The following is a 12,336-nucleotide window of genomic DNA, read 5'->3' on the forward strand; positions in this document are numbered from 1 at the left end:
CTTTCATACATATACTTCTAGGACTTATGACTAATATTTGCTTACTTTTAAAGGCAAGGATATGATTACAAAGAAATGATAGATGACTTACTGTCTCCTTGAAGACAAAGGCTATTTTATCCAACTCTCTGTATAGATTCAATGCCTGGAACACAGTTGGCCCTCAGTAAAAGTCTATGGAATTGCTTTTGTTAAATGATGCTTTAAATCAGGATTTCACAATACTGGCACTATTAATGTTTGGGCCTAGATAATGTATTGTTGTATGGAGCTGCCCTATCTGTGTGTTGTAGGATGCTGAGTAACATCAGTGGCCTGTATTTATTTGAAACCAGTGGCATAGTACCTTCATTCACTCCCAATCTTAACCAAAAATGTCTCCAGACATGTCTCTTGTGGGGGAAAAAATTGCTGCAGTTTGAGAACTGCTATTCTAAATACCTTGATTAAGTCATGCTCTTGTATCCTATTCACTTCAGAATGTTCTAATGTATAAGTTTTCAGTATTTAAAGTTAGTAAGACACATTTAACAAGTGAATTTGCAATCAATATGATGGCCTTTATAGAATCATATATATATATATATAGATATATTCATGTAGGCGACTTTTACAACTATTTTTTTAAAGAGCGTTTAGGAGAAAGAGAGACAATGAGAGAGAGATCCATTAGCCTACTTCTCTATAACATAGGCAAAAACAAAACAATGCAAGAGAAAACAAAACAGGAATGCAGGAAAACAAACAAAATAATGCAGGAAAGAAACAAAACAAAGAAACAAAAAAATTACCTTCAGCTCAAAGAAGTTAAGTGGTTTGCTAACAGCTATTCAGGTTTTTAGTCATCAAAAAAGGTTTAGAATACAGGCTTGCTGATTTGCAGTCTGGTACTATTCCTATCACTGCATTGCTTGCATACTCTCTGTCCTGTATAATTTGTAACAACAATAATAACAGCAATAAAGGCTAATGTTTATCAAGCTCTTACTATCTTCCAGGCAGTTTGTTACATAATTTAAACATATTTTCTCATTTAATCTCGACAGCAACTGTAGGAGATAGGTGAAATTATCACCTGCATTTTATAAATTAATAGATTAAATAAATGGTCGGTCCAATGTTAACAACCAGGTAAATGTTATTTAATTTACATTTAGAGGTCTTTAGAGGTACCCCTTACACCTGTATTTGTAGTATAATCACTGTCATACTTTTCCTAGTACATTTATTTATATCCTAATCAACTTTAGCCTGAAATATACATGTCCATCATCAGAACAAACCTTATTTCTTTTCAGAAAATTCTGCCTTCACCAGTAAATAACACAGTGTTGTGCGTATTGATTCTTTTCAGGCCCTCCCAAATGTGAAGAACAGAGAATGGAAATTAATGGAAACTATCTCTGCTAAATGATTTTTAATGAACCCATTGATCCGTATTCCCAGACACAGAGATTCACTTCAGTGTCACACAAGGTCTTTGTGATTCTAGCAGACAGCCATGACCTGTTTCAAAAAGTACTGATTCACATTTTATTTTACTTGACTCTAAAACACAAATAAGTTCTGCAAAAGTCATAATAAGTACAGCTAATATCCAGTAATGCTGGATTCATTTTGTGTGTTTTTTGTGTTTTTTTTAAAATTTTTTTATTTTTTGGCCTCACCGTGTGGCATGTGGGATCTTACTTCCCTGATCAGGGATCCAACCTGCGCCCCCTGCAGTGGAATCACGGAGTCTTTACCACTGGACCACCTTGGAAGTCCCTGGATTCATTTTCTTTGGAATGTCATTTCACATTCATTTGAAAGTCAAAGAAAACAGGCCATAGAAGCATCAGATTAGGAAGGATGCAATAACTCTTCTGTGTTAGTGGGGGTCATGATGCTGAATCATAGCTGCCATGCTGAAGGTGGTTCACAAGGCATCTCCTCTGAATATTAAGAAACATGGTCTTGTGGCCTAGACCTAAAAATTAGAAAAAGATAATCCCTGGTGTTGGTATTGACTCCCTTCCCTTAATAAAAGCTGTTTATCATTTTCTACATGATAATCTCATGAATAATTCATTTACACACTACCCTTTCATATATCAAGCCATGGTCACGTTTGTTGCCTTTGTAATTTGTATTTTCACTGATGCCAAAAGAGCAAGCTAAAATGTTTGCCATACGCAATGTTTTTGAATTTCACATAAAATTTAATTTTCATGAATTACATTAAAAATGCTATTATGGCATTAGTAACGGCCCACAGTAGAGTATAACTAGGAAGCGAGCTGGAAAAAATTAGGCAGAAGAAACCATAGACTCATAGCAAGTGTATAGACCTTGGAAGTCAGTCTCCTCGATGGTACCAGAATCCCCTACATAATTCCTGTTTTAATATTTCCAGCCGCCTGAAAGCTTCCAGTTCATTTACTTGTTGAAAGACCCTAATTGTTAGAGAAATCTTTCTTTAAGAAGTTTTTATCTTAAACAAGACACAAATTCCATGTGCCTGTTTCCAGAGGATAGATTGCACCTGGGCAACTAAGAAGAGGAACAGGAACGTCTGCAAATTCCTACTTAATGCCCTTTTGTTTACAAATCTTATATTTGCACTACTTTTATGTTCCTGTATAAGGATAGGAAGGAACTTACATTTCAATGACACAAACAGACTAAACCTTAGAGCCCCTTGCAACTCTTGGATTGTATGAAACTGAATTTTGCCATCTATTTTCTTCCAAAACATAAGAATATTTTCATGAATAGAACTGTAGTTATTCACTAAAGATAAAGAAACTGAATTATAAAGAGATTGTGTCAATTTATTACACATAGTAATTGTGGAGTCAAGAAGTTAACTCCAAGTGAGGCAAGAAAGAGACCATGCTCAAGGCTGGGAAGGAAAACTACCCTCATTTCCTTTTTTTTTTTTTTTCCTCTTTTCTTTTTCCTTTCCTTGAAATTCTTGCAGAAATGCCACCCAAAGAAAAGTGCCTGCCCCTTTGTATAGAATCTCATTGTAAAAAGTTGGCACACCCTATCCAAATGCAATGACAAGCATTGTAATGACTTCCAACTGCTATAATGTAGTAAAAGGAAAAAAGAAAAGAAAACTCTAGTTTTTCTCTTCATGTTTCTCTTGTTACAAGAGACTCTTAACTTCTGTGCACATTTTGAATGGCAAATACATGCTGGAAGCTTTCAAGATTTCTCGTCATTCTCTCAGTGCTAAATAAGGCACAGATTTCTATTCTGCAAAGGTACAGTTTGATGTCTCTTTATTTAGAAACCAGGACAGCATTAAGACCAACATTTACTTCCTTGATATTAATGACAACTGCATGAAATTGTTTGTGCAAAAATTAAACTTACTCTCTCCTGCTGCTATTGCTTATATGACAAAACAGTGTTAGTTTAATAGAGTGAGATATGTTCTTTTTAAAAATTTTTATTGAAATATAGTTGATTTCCAATGTTGTGTTAGTTTCGGGTGTACAGCAAACTGATTCAGTTCTGTTCTTAACAAAAAGAACATCTCAGAAAACTGAATAATAAATATTTCTGTCTAATAAAACTATACTGATACCTAAAAGGCCTCCCATCTCTTACCACCCTGGAGATGATTAGATACTTGGCATTTGGGGTTCCCATTACCCAAAGAGGGTAATTGGAAAAACTGGATTTTTTATTATTGGAAAATACATCAAATATAAAGATAATAAAGCATTTTAACATGTCCAAACTATGAAAGTCAACTCTGGTAAGTGCATTTCTTAATCCAAATTCTTAAATGTTTTTCATCTGTAATGTGTTTGATATGGTGGATTACAATGATTTATTTTTTAATGTTCAACAAGCCTTGCATAACTGGAATAAATACCACTTGATTATGAAGTATGTTTCTTTTTATACATTGTTGGATTCAAAATACTAATTTTTTTGAGGATTAGTGTATCTTTGGTCATGAGAGATATAGATTTGCAATTTTACTTTCTTTTAATAGTTTTTTGGTTCGTTTTGCTGTTAAGGAATGCTGGCCTCATAGAATGATTTAGGAAATAGTCCCTCTGCTCCTATTTCACTGAGAGATTGTGGAGAATTGGTAGCATTGTTTCCTTAAATGTTTGGTAAAACTCCTCATTGAAATCATCTGGACCTGGTGCTTTCTGTTTTGTTCTGGACCTGGTGCTTTCTGTTTTGTAAGATTATTAATTATTGGTTAAATTTCTTTAATAGATATATGCATATTCAAATCATCAATTCCTCTTTGTGTGAGGTTTTTTTAAGTCTGTGTCTTTCAAGGAGTCGGTCTTTTGCATCTAATTTATAAAATATGTGTGCATAGAGTTGAAATATCTTTATTATCTTTTTAATGCCCATGAGATAAATAATGATAAACACTTTTCAAATTTCAATAGTATTGCCTGTAGCTTGACCTCTGGTAATGGGCTTTATGTGCTGGACTTTAATATCCTTGAGCTGGGCAAGTACACAAGTCTTTTTAAAAGAAACAGTTTACTTGCACAAAAATGATCAGTTTTAAAAGATGGTAAATGCTCTTAAGTGTTTTTTTTTTTTTTTTGTGGAAGTTATACAAATGGTGAGAATTTGAATTGTTCCCTCTTATTGTAGTATTAAAATTGTCTACTTAATTTTGCAAGTTATGTTCCTGCCCTGATTTTATATACTTGGATCTATCAATGAACATTATGATACTTTTAAAAAATATGTAATCTGTGTCTTCTCTCTCTCTTTAAATTTTTGTTTAGCCATATTAGAGGCTAATTAATTTTACTTATCTTTTCAGAGATGCAGCTATTGGTTTGGTTGATTTTCTCTGTTTTTCTTTTTTCAATTTCATTGATTTCTGTTCTAATTTATATTATTTTTTTCTTATGCTAACTTTATGCTTAAATTGCTCTTCTTTCTCTGGTTTTCGAAGGGAAATAGATTGTTAGTCTTAGATTATTGATTTTATGTTTTCACCTCTTCCAATAAATGCATTTAAAACTGTAAATTTCCCTCTGAACATGACTTTACTGCATCCCACAAGTTTTGATAAATTGTATTTTTATTTTTAAAGTTTAAAAACTTTTTTTAATCTCTTGAGACTTCTCTATTGCTACATGGGTTATTTAGAAGTGTTATGTTTGAACTCCCAACACTTGGGTATTTTCCAGCTCTTCTTTTATTGTTGATTTTTAGTTTAATTTCATTATAGTCTAAAACATATTCTGAATGATTCCTAGTTTTCAATCTGTTATTGTACATTTTAAGGCCAAAAATGTGTTCTGTCTTTGCCAATGTTCCATGTAAATTTGAGAGCAATATTATTACTCTTGTTGTTAAATGGATTATTATATAACTGTCAATTAGATCAAATTGATTGATAGTGCTATTAAGGTCAACTCTAACCTTACTGATTTTCAGACTGCTTGGTGTATTAGTTATGAAAGAGTGTTGAAGTATCCAAATATAGTAGTGGACTTATCTATTTTTTCTTTCAGTTCTAACAGTTTCTGCCTCATGCATTTTGATGTTCTATTGTTAGTTGTATACATGTTAAGGACAGTTACATCTTGACCCTTTTATCACTGTGTAGCGTCTTCTTCATTTTCGATAATTTTCCTGTTGTAAAGTCTGATTGTCTGAAATTAATATAGCTATTCCTTCTTTCTTTTGAGTACTGTTAACATAGTATACTTTTCTCCATTTAGTACTTTTAAGCTACCCTATCTATATATTTAAGTTGGGTTTCTTGTATACAACACATAATTAGGTCTTATTTTTTGTTTTGCTCTAACAATTTCTATCTTTTAACTGATGTTTAGATCATTCACATTTTAGGTGATTATTGGTATAATTGAATTAATATCTACTTTGTTTGTAACATTTTTTTATTCATGGCACATTATTTTTCCTTTCTCTGTTTCTGCCTTCTCTGCTTTCAAATGAACGTTTTATATGATTCCCATTTTTTCTGTGATCATGTCAATTATACTTCTTTGGAATTTTGTTTAGTGTTTGCCATAAAGTTGGCAATATACATTTATAACTAATCTCAGTTCACATTAAATGATACTATATTACTTTGCTTGCAGTGTACATACCTTATAACAGAGTATTTCCTATTCCTCTCTCCTTTCTCTTATATCATTGATATCATTTATTTCACTTATCCATAGGCTACAATCATCCAATATATTGTTACTGTTATTACTTTAAACAGTTATCTTTTATATCAATTACAAAATATAAAAGATGATACTTTACTTTTATTTATTCCTTCTCTGATGTTCTCCCTTTCTTTATAGAGATCTAATTTTCTGACTTATAACATTTTACTTCTTTCTGAAGAACTTCTTTTAACATTTCTTGCAGGGCAGGTTTCCTGACAGTGAATCCTCTCAGTTGTTCATCTAAGAACATTTTTATTTCCCTGGCTTTTCTCCAGTTTTCGGAGTGTTCTTGTGTATGGGTTATGTAAAATTGCTCAGGATTTTTTTTTTTTATTTCAATGATTTATTTTTATTTCTAGAATTCCAAAAGAATTTACTTTAATTTCCCTTTTCCTCATTTCTTTCTCTTCTTTTTTTTTCTTTCTTGTTCTTTTTTCTTCATCTTTTTTATAGTGTCTTCTTCTTTCTTTATATTTGTCTATTCATTTTTATTCCTTAAAACATTTTAAATTTATTTATTCCTTGGTATTTTTCTGCAGATTATTTCCTCTAGTTTTTGTGGTTGTTAACCTCATGATTATTGTGACAAGACCAGCTACTGTGGGCACACTGATAATTGGGGCTGGTTCCACCCCAGCTGGCTGCATGGCCCTGCCTTGTGAGATTGCTGCAGGTGCACTGGTGGGCAGGGCAGGCTCTTGGTGCAACTGGTTATGATGCCTGGCAGTGTGCAAGTGTTATGAGCCAGCTGGTGGGTAAGGCAGTCTCCCCAAATGACTGGTTATGTGGCCCAGCAGAGTGCTTCTGCTGCAGGCTTACTAGTGGGCAGGATAAGCCCCTGGTGCTAATAGGACAGAGGAAGGATTCCAAGATGGTGCTGTCCAGTGCCAGTATTATGGTGGTAGAACAAGATCCTAAAAATGGCTACCACCAGGGTCTCTGTCCCCATGGGGAGTTCTAGCTGACACTTGCCTCTCTGGGAATCTATCTGAGATCAGAAAGTGACCCAGGAGCCTTTCAAACTACTGCCTCTGTGCTAGGACTCAGAGTATGTGAGATTTGGGGCACACTCTTAAAAAGCAGAGTCCCTATTTCTTATAGCTCTCTGGCTGTCTCTGAAGGTAAGGCCCAGTGGTTTACAAAGCGAGACATTCTGGTCCTTCCTGGTGCAGGACCCCCAGGCTTGGGAGCTCGGTATGGAGCTTGGATGTCTCACTCTTTGGGGAGAACCTCTGTGGTTGTGTGATCCCTCTCTTTAATGGGTCACAAACCTGGTGGTGTGAGTCATGACTAGAACATATCTCCACCCCTCCTATCATCTCACTGTGGCTCCTTCTCTATCTTTAGTTGTAGAAAATCTTTTATGTCTTCAGGTTGTTCTCATAGATAGTTGCTTTGCAAGTAGTTGTAATTTTGTTTTGCCTGTGGGAGGAGGTGAGCTCAGTCTTCCTACTCCACCATCTTGATCCTGCCCACTCCTGTTTCTAATTTATTTAAGTGAAGGATTATCTCTTTCTGGGGAGCTGCTCTATTCAGAGTCCCCAGTAAGGAATAAGTATTACCATTTAATTGGTGCTTTGATATGCTAATTAATGACTATTCTTTTATACTTTTAGAACAAAGACTCTATTCAATATGTTGTTAGCAGAGCTCCAGATAATGCCTGAATTCAAAAGTTACAAATGTATACTTCTTTTAAAATAATCCATACATTGTTCTTTTTTTTATTAATTCAGTTTAAACATTCCCATTAATCTGAATTAGTGAAATTTTGCCATGCACTATTGCTCTACTTACTCAGAGGTATGGCTTTGGGTAGCATATTAACCAGGAGAGAAGAAGTATAATACTTATACAAATAGCTACCTACTACTTCTTTATATTGTACACTGAGTTTAGCACTTTAAATGTACTAACTATATAGCTTAATCCTCTTATGAACCCTATGACTCCACTTCTAATATATCCTCACTTTACAAAGACTCAGGTTAAGTGACGTGCCTAATGTCACTACCTTATAAAGGGCAGAGCTAGTATTCAAATGTAGCTCTGACTCCTGAGTGAAGATATTAAACACTGCATTCTGCTGATGTGAGACTTGAATGTGAAGAATAAGGAAAGATTTATAAGTGGATATCACTCCTTCCAGGCTCAGTAAACATGAGTATATGAAAAATATCTGGCATTTAATCAGTGTCTAGTAAATATGGGTAGGAGGGAGGAATTGAAAATGGGTGCCATGAAGAAAGTCTTAGAAGTAATGAATATGTTCATTATCCTGAACCTGGTGATGGCTTCACATGTTGAACTAATCAAATTGTACACTTTAAATACGTGCAGTTTGTTGTATGTAATTTCTACTTCCATAAAGCTGTTTTCTTAAAACTGTTTTTTCCAAAGAGGTGAACATCCCCATTATAAGATTCTTCATAATGAAATAATCTGAAGAATACATGGTCCTGACAATGTTGAATTTTACCTGAGCCTTGTGCTCCCAGAAAACAGTGATAGTTATGAAATCCTCTCACCCTTTTGTCTTCCAAAATGCCTCCATCTTTTGTGTTCTGTGAAGCAGCCAACCTCAAAGGGCCACCCCGTCTTGCATGTTCCAAGAAAATATCATCCCCTCCATTCCTCAGGACTCCCATAAGCTTCATGGATGAATCCCTTGTTTACCTCCCTCTATAAAACCTTCCTTTCCTTTTCTTTGAGGTGTTCCTCATTAATGAGCATTCTCCACATTGCAAAAGCCTGAATAACATCATCTTAATTGTCTAGTGCATTTTGTCTCTCTCAGTGTCCAGATAAGTTCACAGTGGCTTAAATACACCATATGTAATTCTGATATAATACTGTGACTGGGTGGAGGCAGATACTGACTTAGCTTCAGGACAGAGTAGTATCAGGGCTCTGGGCAGTTGTTAATTGTTTATATGTCCCTCTGAGCTCCTTCTCTCTGTATTTTCAGACATTGATAGAAATAATTTTTTAATTTATAGAGGTCAATGTCCTCTCGTCATTTTTCTTTTTATCATTCATCTTTTCTCACAGCGCCTGTGCACTATGTTGAGAGGAGAAATGAGAACAGGAGTAGAAAATCCAGTCTGCCTAATGTTCTCTCTTTTATGTGGGTGAGTTTGAGGAAAAAGCTAAATGGCTGAGCATTAGTTGTGCTAGTTTTGTTGCACTCATGTCTGTAAGTCATTTAGTCCAACTACCAAAGAGACAGACTGAGATATGTTATTTTGTAGGAGGAGAACTAAAATAGCAAGTTTGAGATGGGAGTAATAACTGCTTGCTTGTAGCTTGGTCTATTAAGCTGAGCTGAGATCCTCTTGTACAAGAGACATCATTTCAGGTCAGAGTAGTCTCCAATGTCCTTTTAGGAGAAGAATACAATGTACCTCTTTTTTCAAAAAGTTATCTCTGGTCCTTCCTCTATGGCAAGAGTAAATTCCCTGGGACAGCCCATGTATAGTCTGTCATTAATTTGGTTTGAAACTTCTACTCACAAATAGGCTTAAAGACATTTTATTTACTGCCCTGAAACAAGAATATTAGTGTTATAAAATGTTACCTCTAATAAAACCACATCATTTTCTCTTAATAATTATAGCTTTGGGCACCAAAGACAACCAGCAGTAATTATTGCAACTCTCTTAGCTGTAAGCAGCAATTTCAGTTTTGTGCTGTGGTTGACCCTGATTTAGAATTGACATATAACTATGAACAAACCATGCTCAGCAGTGTGAATCCAAAATCAGAGACTTCTTCCTAAGACAACTTCTTCTAGTGAAGTACAGACTAATGTAAGAAATTATAGATGATTTACATTCCCAACTGTAAACAATGAGAAGTGAAAGGTGAGAGTCACTGAAGTCCATCACTCCAAATCAATAATCTTTTTAATGTGCTCTTGGAATAAACAATCAAATCAGAAATAACTAAATGTATATATTAAAATAAGATGATTTGGCATGAGCACAAATACCATGAATACAGAATAGAAATGCTGAATATTTACAAACCGTATAAGTTGTTTTTTAAAATAATGAGCAATTGCGTAAATAATTACAAAACTACTGCAGAGCTATATGACATACTGGGTGCTGAGAATTTAAAAATTAAATTTAAAACCACACTAAATCGCCTTGCTTTCACATACTTTATAATTCCAAGGCAGTATAGAATCTGTAGAAAAAGAAAAACCTAATAATTTGGCCCGCTTTGAATATCACAAAGTATGACATCTACCAGTGCTACATAAATAAATATTTTTTAATATCTAATTTTTATTATTTTATCATTTTATTTTTAATAAATTAAAAAGAAATAGAAGAAAAATGTATTTTCATCTTGATATAAAACAAATAGCAAGAGAGTAATAAAAAAAAAAAGCAATTACAGGGCTTCCCTGGTGGCGCAGTGGTTGAGAGTACGCCTGCCGATGCGGGGGACACGGATTCGTGCTCCGGTCCAGGAAGATCCCACATGCCGCGAAGCGGCTAGGCCCATGAGCCATGGCTGCTGAGCCTGCGTGTCCGGAGCCTGTGCTCCGCAACGGGAGAGGCCACAACAGTGAGAGGCCCGCGTACTGAAAAAGATAAAAGAAAAAGAAAAAAAAAAAAGCAATTACAATGTCAAAAAAACCCAACAAATACAGGGTGGCTCTATTTTTGGTTCTAAAGTAACAGAACCTTAAATATGTCCCATATACTGGGACTTCCACAAAAACAAGCCCTGATTCTGGCTTTGCTGATGTCTACACAGATTTGATATGACCTTTGTGAATGTGATTCTCATGTGGTTGTCACTGTTTTCTATTATAAACAGATTAATTGGTGACATTAGCAACTTTTGAATTTTTTTCTTTAAATTATAATATATTCAACTGGGCCGACCAGTCTATCTGAAGGCTGACTCACATTCTTTACAAGTAAACTTTTAAGCATGTTTTTAATGTTTGTTTTATTTTATTTTATTTATTTAGAATTTGACAAATTTATTGGTATTTTAGTAAAGACATTCATCTCAGTCGTTTCTCCCATCTTGACCTTAAGTTAATATTTCATTTGAGTCAAGAAAAGAAAATGTAGAAGAGGGAAGTTTTTTCAACATAAACCCTAAAATAAACAAAAATGGAAAGTTTGCCTATGTTAAAGCAAGTTAAATTCATGTATCTTGATATAATTAAATCATGTAAGTAAGAACTAATAGTTCTATATGCATTTCCATTGTTTTACTTGGGGCTTACTCCAAACTCAAATGCAAGTGAACAAAGTATTAGGAATATATACAGGCTGCTTCTCTGGAATTATTACCTATTAAAAGAGTTCAGCGAGTAGGTACCACCAATCAGTCTGAAGCTGCCCCCAAACCTAACATTGTAGGAGTTTTCAAGGTAATCATTATACTATATGTTTCTTTTATGTGTGACTATGCTTTTAAAGATGTCTTTAACTGTCACGTTAAAAAAGAATTCATATACGAGACAAAAATACAAAATAAACACAATCCTACAACACATAGATTAACAAACTATATGTAGTCAAAGATTCCATAAAATATGTTTAAAGATGCATTTTCTTTCCTTTTATTTTCAGTATCTAAAATGTGCTTTTGAGAGTTCACTGGTTAATATGTATACAGTTAAAATAAACCATATTACTGTGCTAAATAAGAATTCCTATAATAAGTGCAAATCAAATTGGATTTCACAAGTTAGTAACATAAATACTTTTATAAAGTTACAGAAAGTGCATCTTTCTTATTTTCCATCCTCATACAGTGTTGCCTTTGTGTGTGTGTGTGTGTTTATACCCTTTAAAAAATAAGAACAGCCAAATATTTAACTATCATGTCCATTTAAACTTTTGGTGGTGGTTTGTTATTTTAAAAAAAACAGCTTCCTTATGATTTGCCTCCAGATCTCGTGGAAATGCTTACAGGAACTAGCTAATAACAAAAATCAAGAGAAGCACATTCAAAATATTGGTTTACTTTGGCAGCAAATGGTTGTTCTTTGAAGAGTAATGAAGGTAGCCAAGACCCTCTCAAGTGAAGTGGGCTATTTTAAATACTCAACAGTTTACATAAAAATTTTAAATGTTGTTTTTAAAGAGCTAAGCATCTGTATCCACTGATAGCAATGCAATAATTAGCTTAT

The 12,336-nt window shown here is 34.2% G+C and overlaps 1 long non-coding RNA gene across 1 annotated transcript in view; it reads left to right on the plus strand.

The window, feature by feature from the left end:
• The window catches only part of LOC137208450 (uncharacterized), a 385,078-nt gene that overhangs the window by 361,590 nt on the left and 11,152 nt on the right, over positions 1–12,336 (plus strand). The gene's annotated exons all lie outside the window — the stretch shown is intronic.

This window comes from Pseudorca crassidens, chromosome 16 (assembly GCF_039906515.1).
Source record: "Pseudorca crassidens isolate mPseCra1 chromosome 16, mPseCra1.hap1, whole genome shotgun sequence".
NCBI lineage: Eukaryota > Metazoa > Chordata > Mammalia > Artiodactyla > Delphinidae > Pseudorca > Pseudorca crassidens.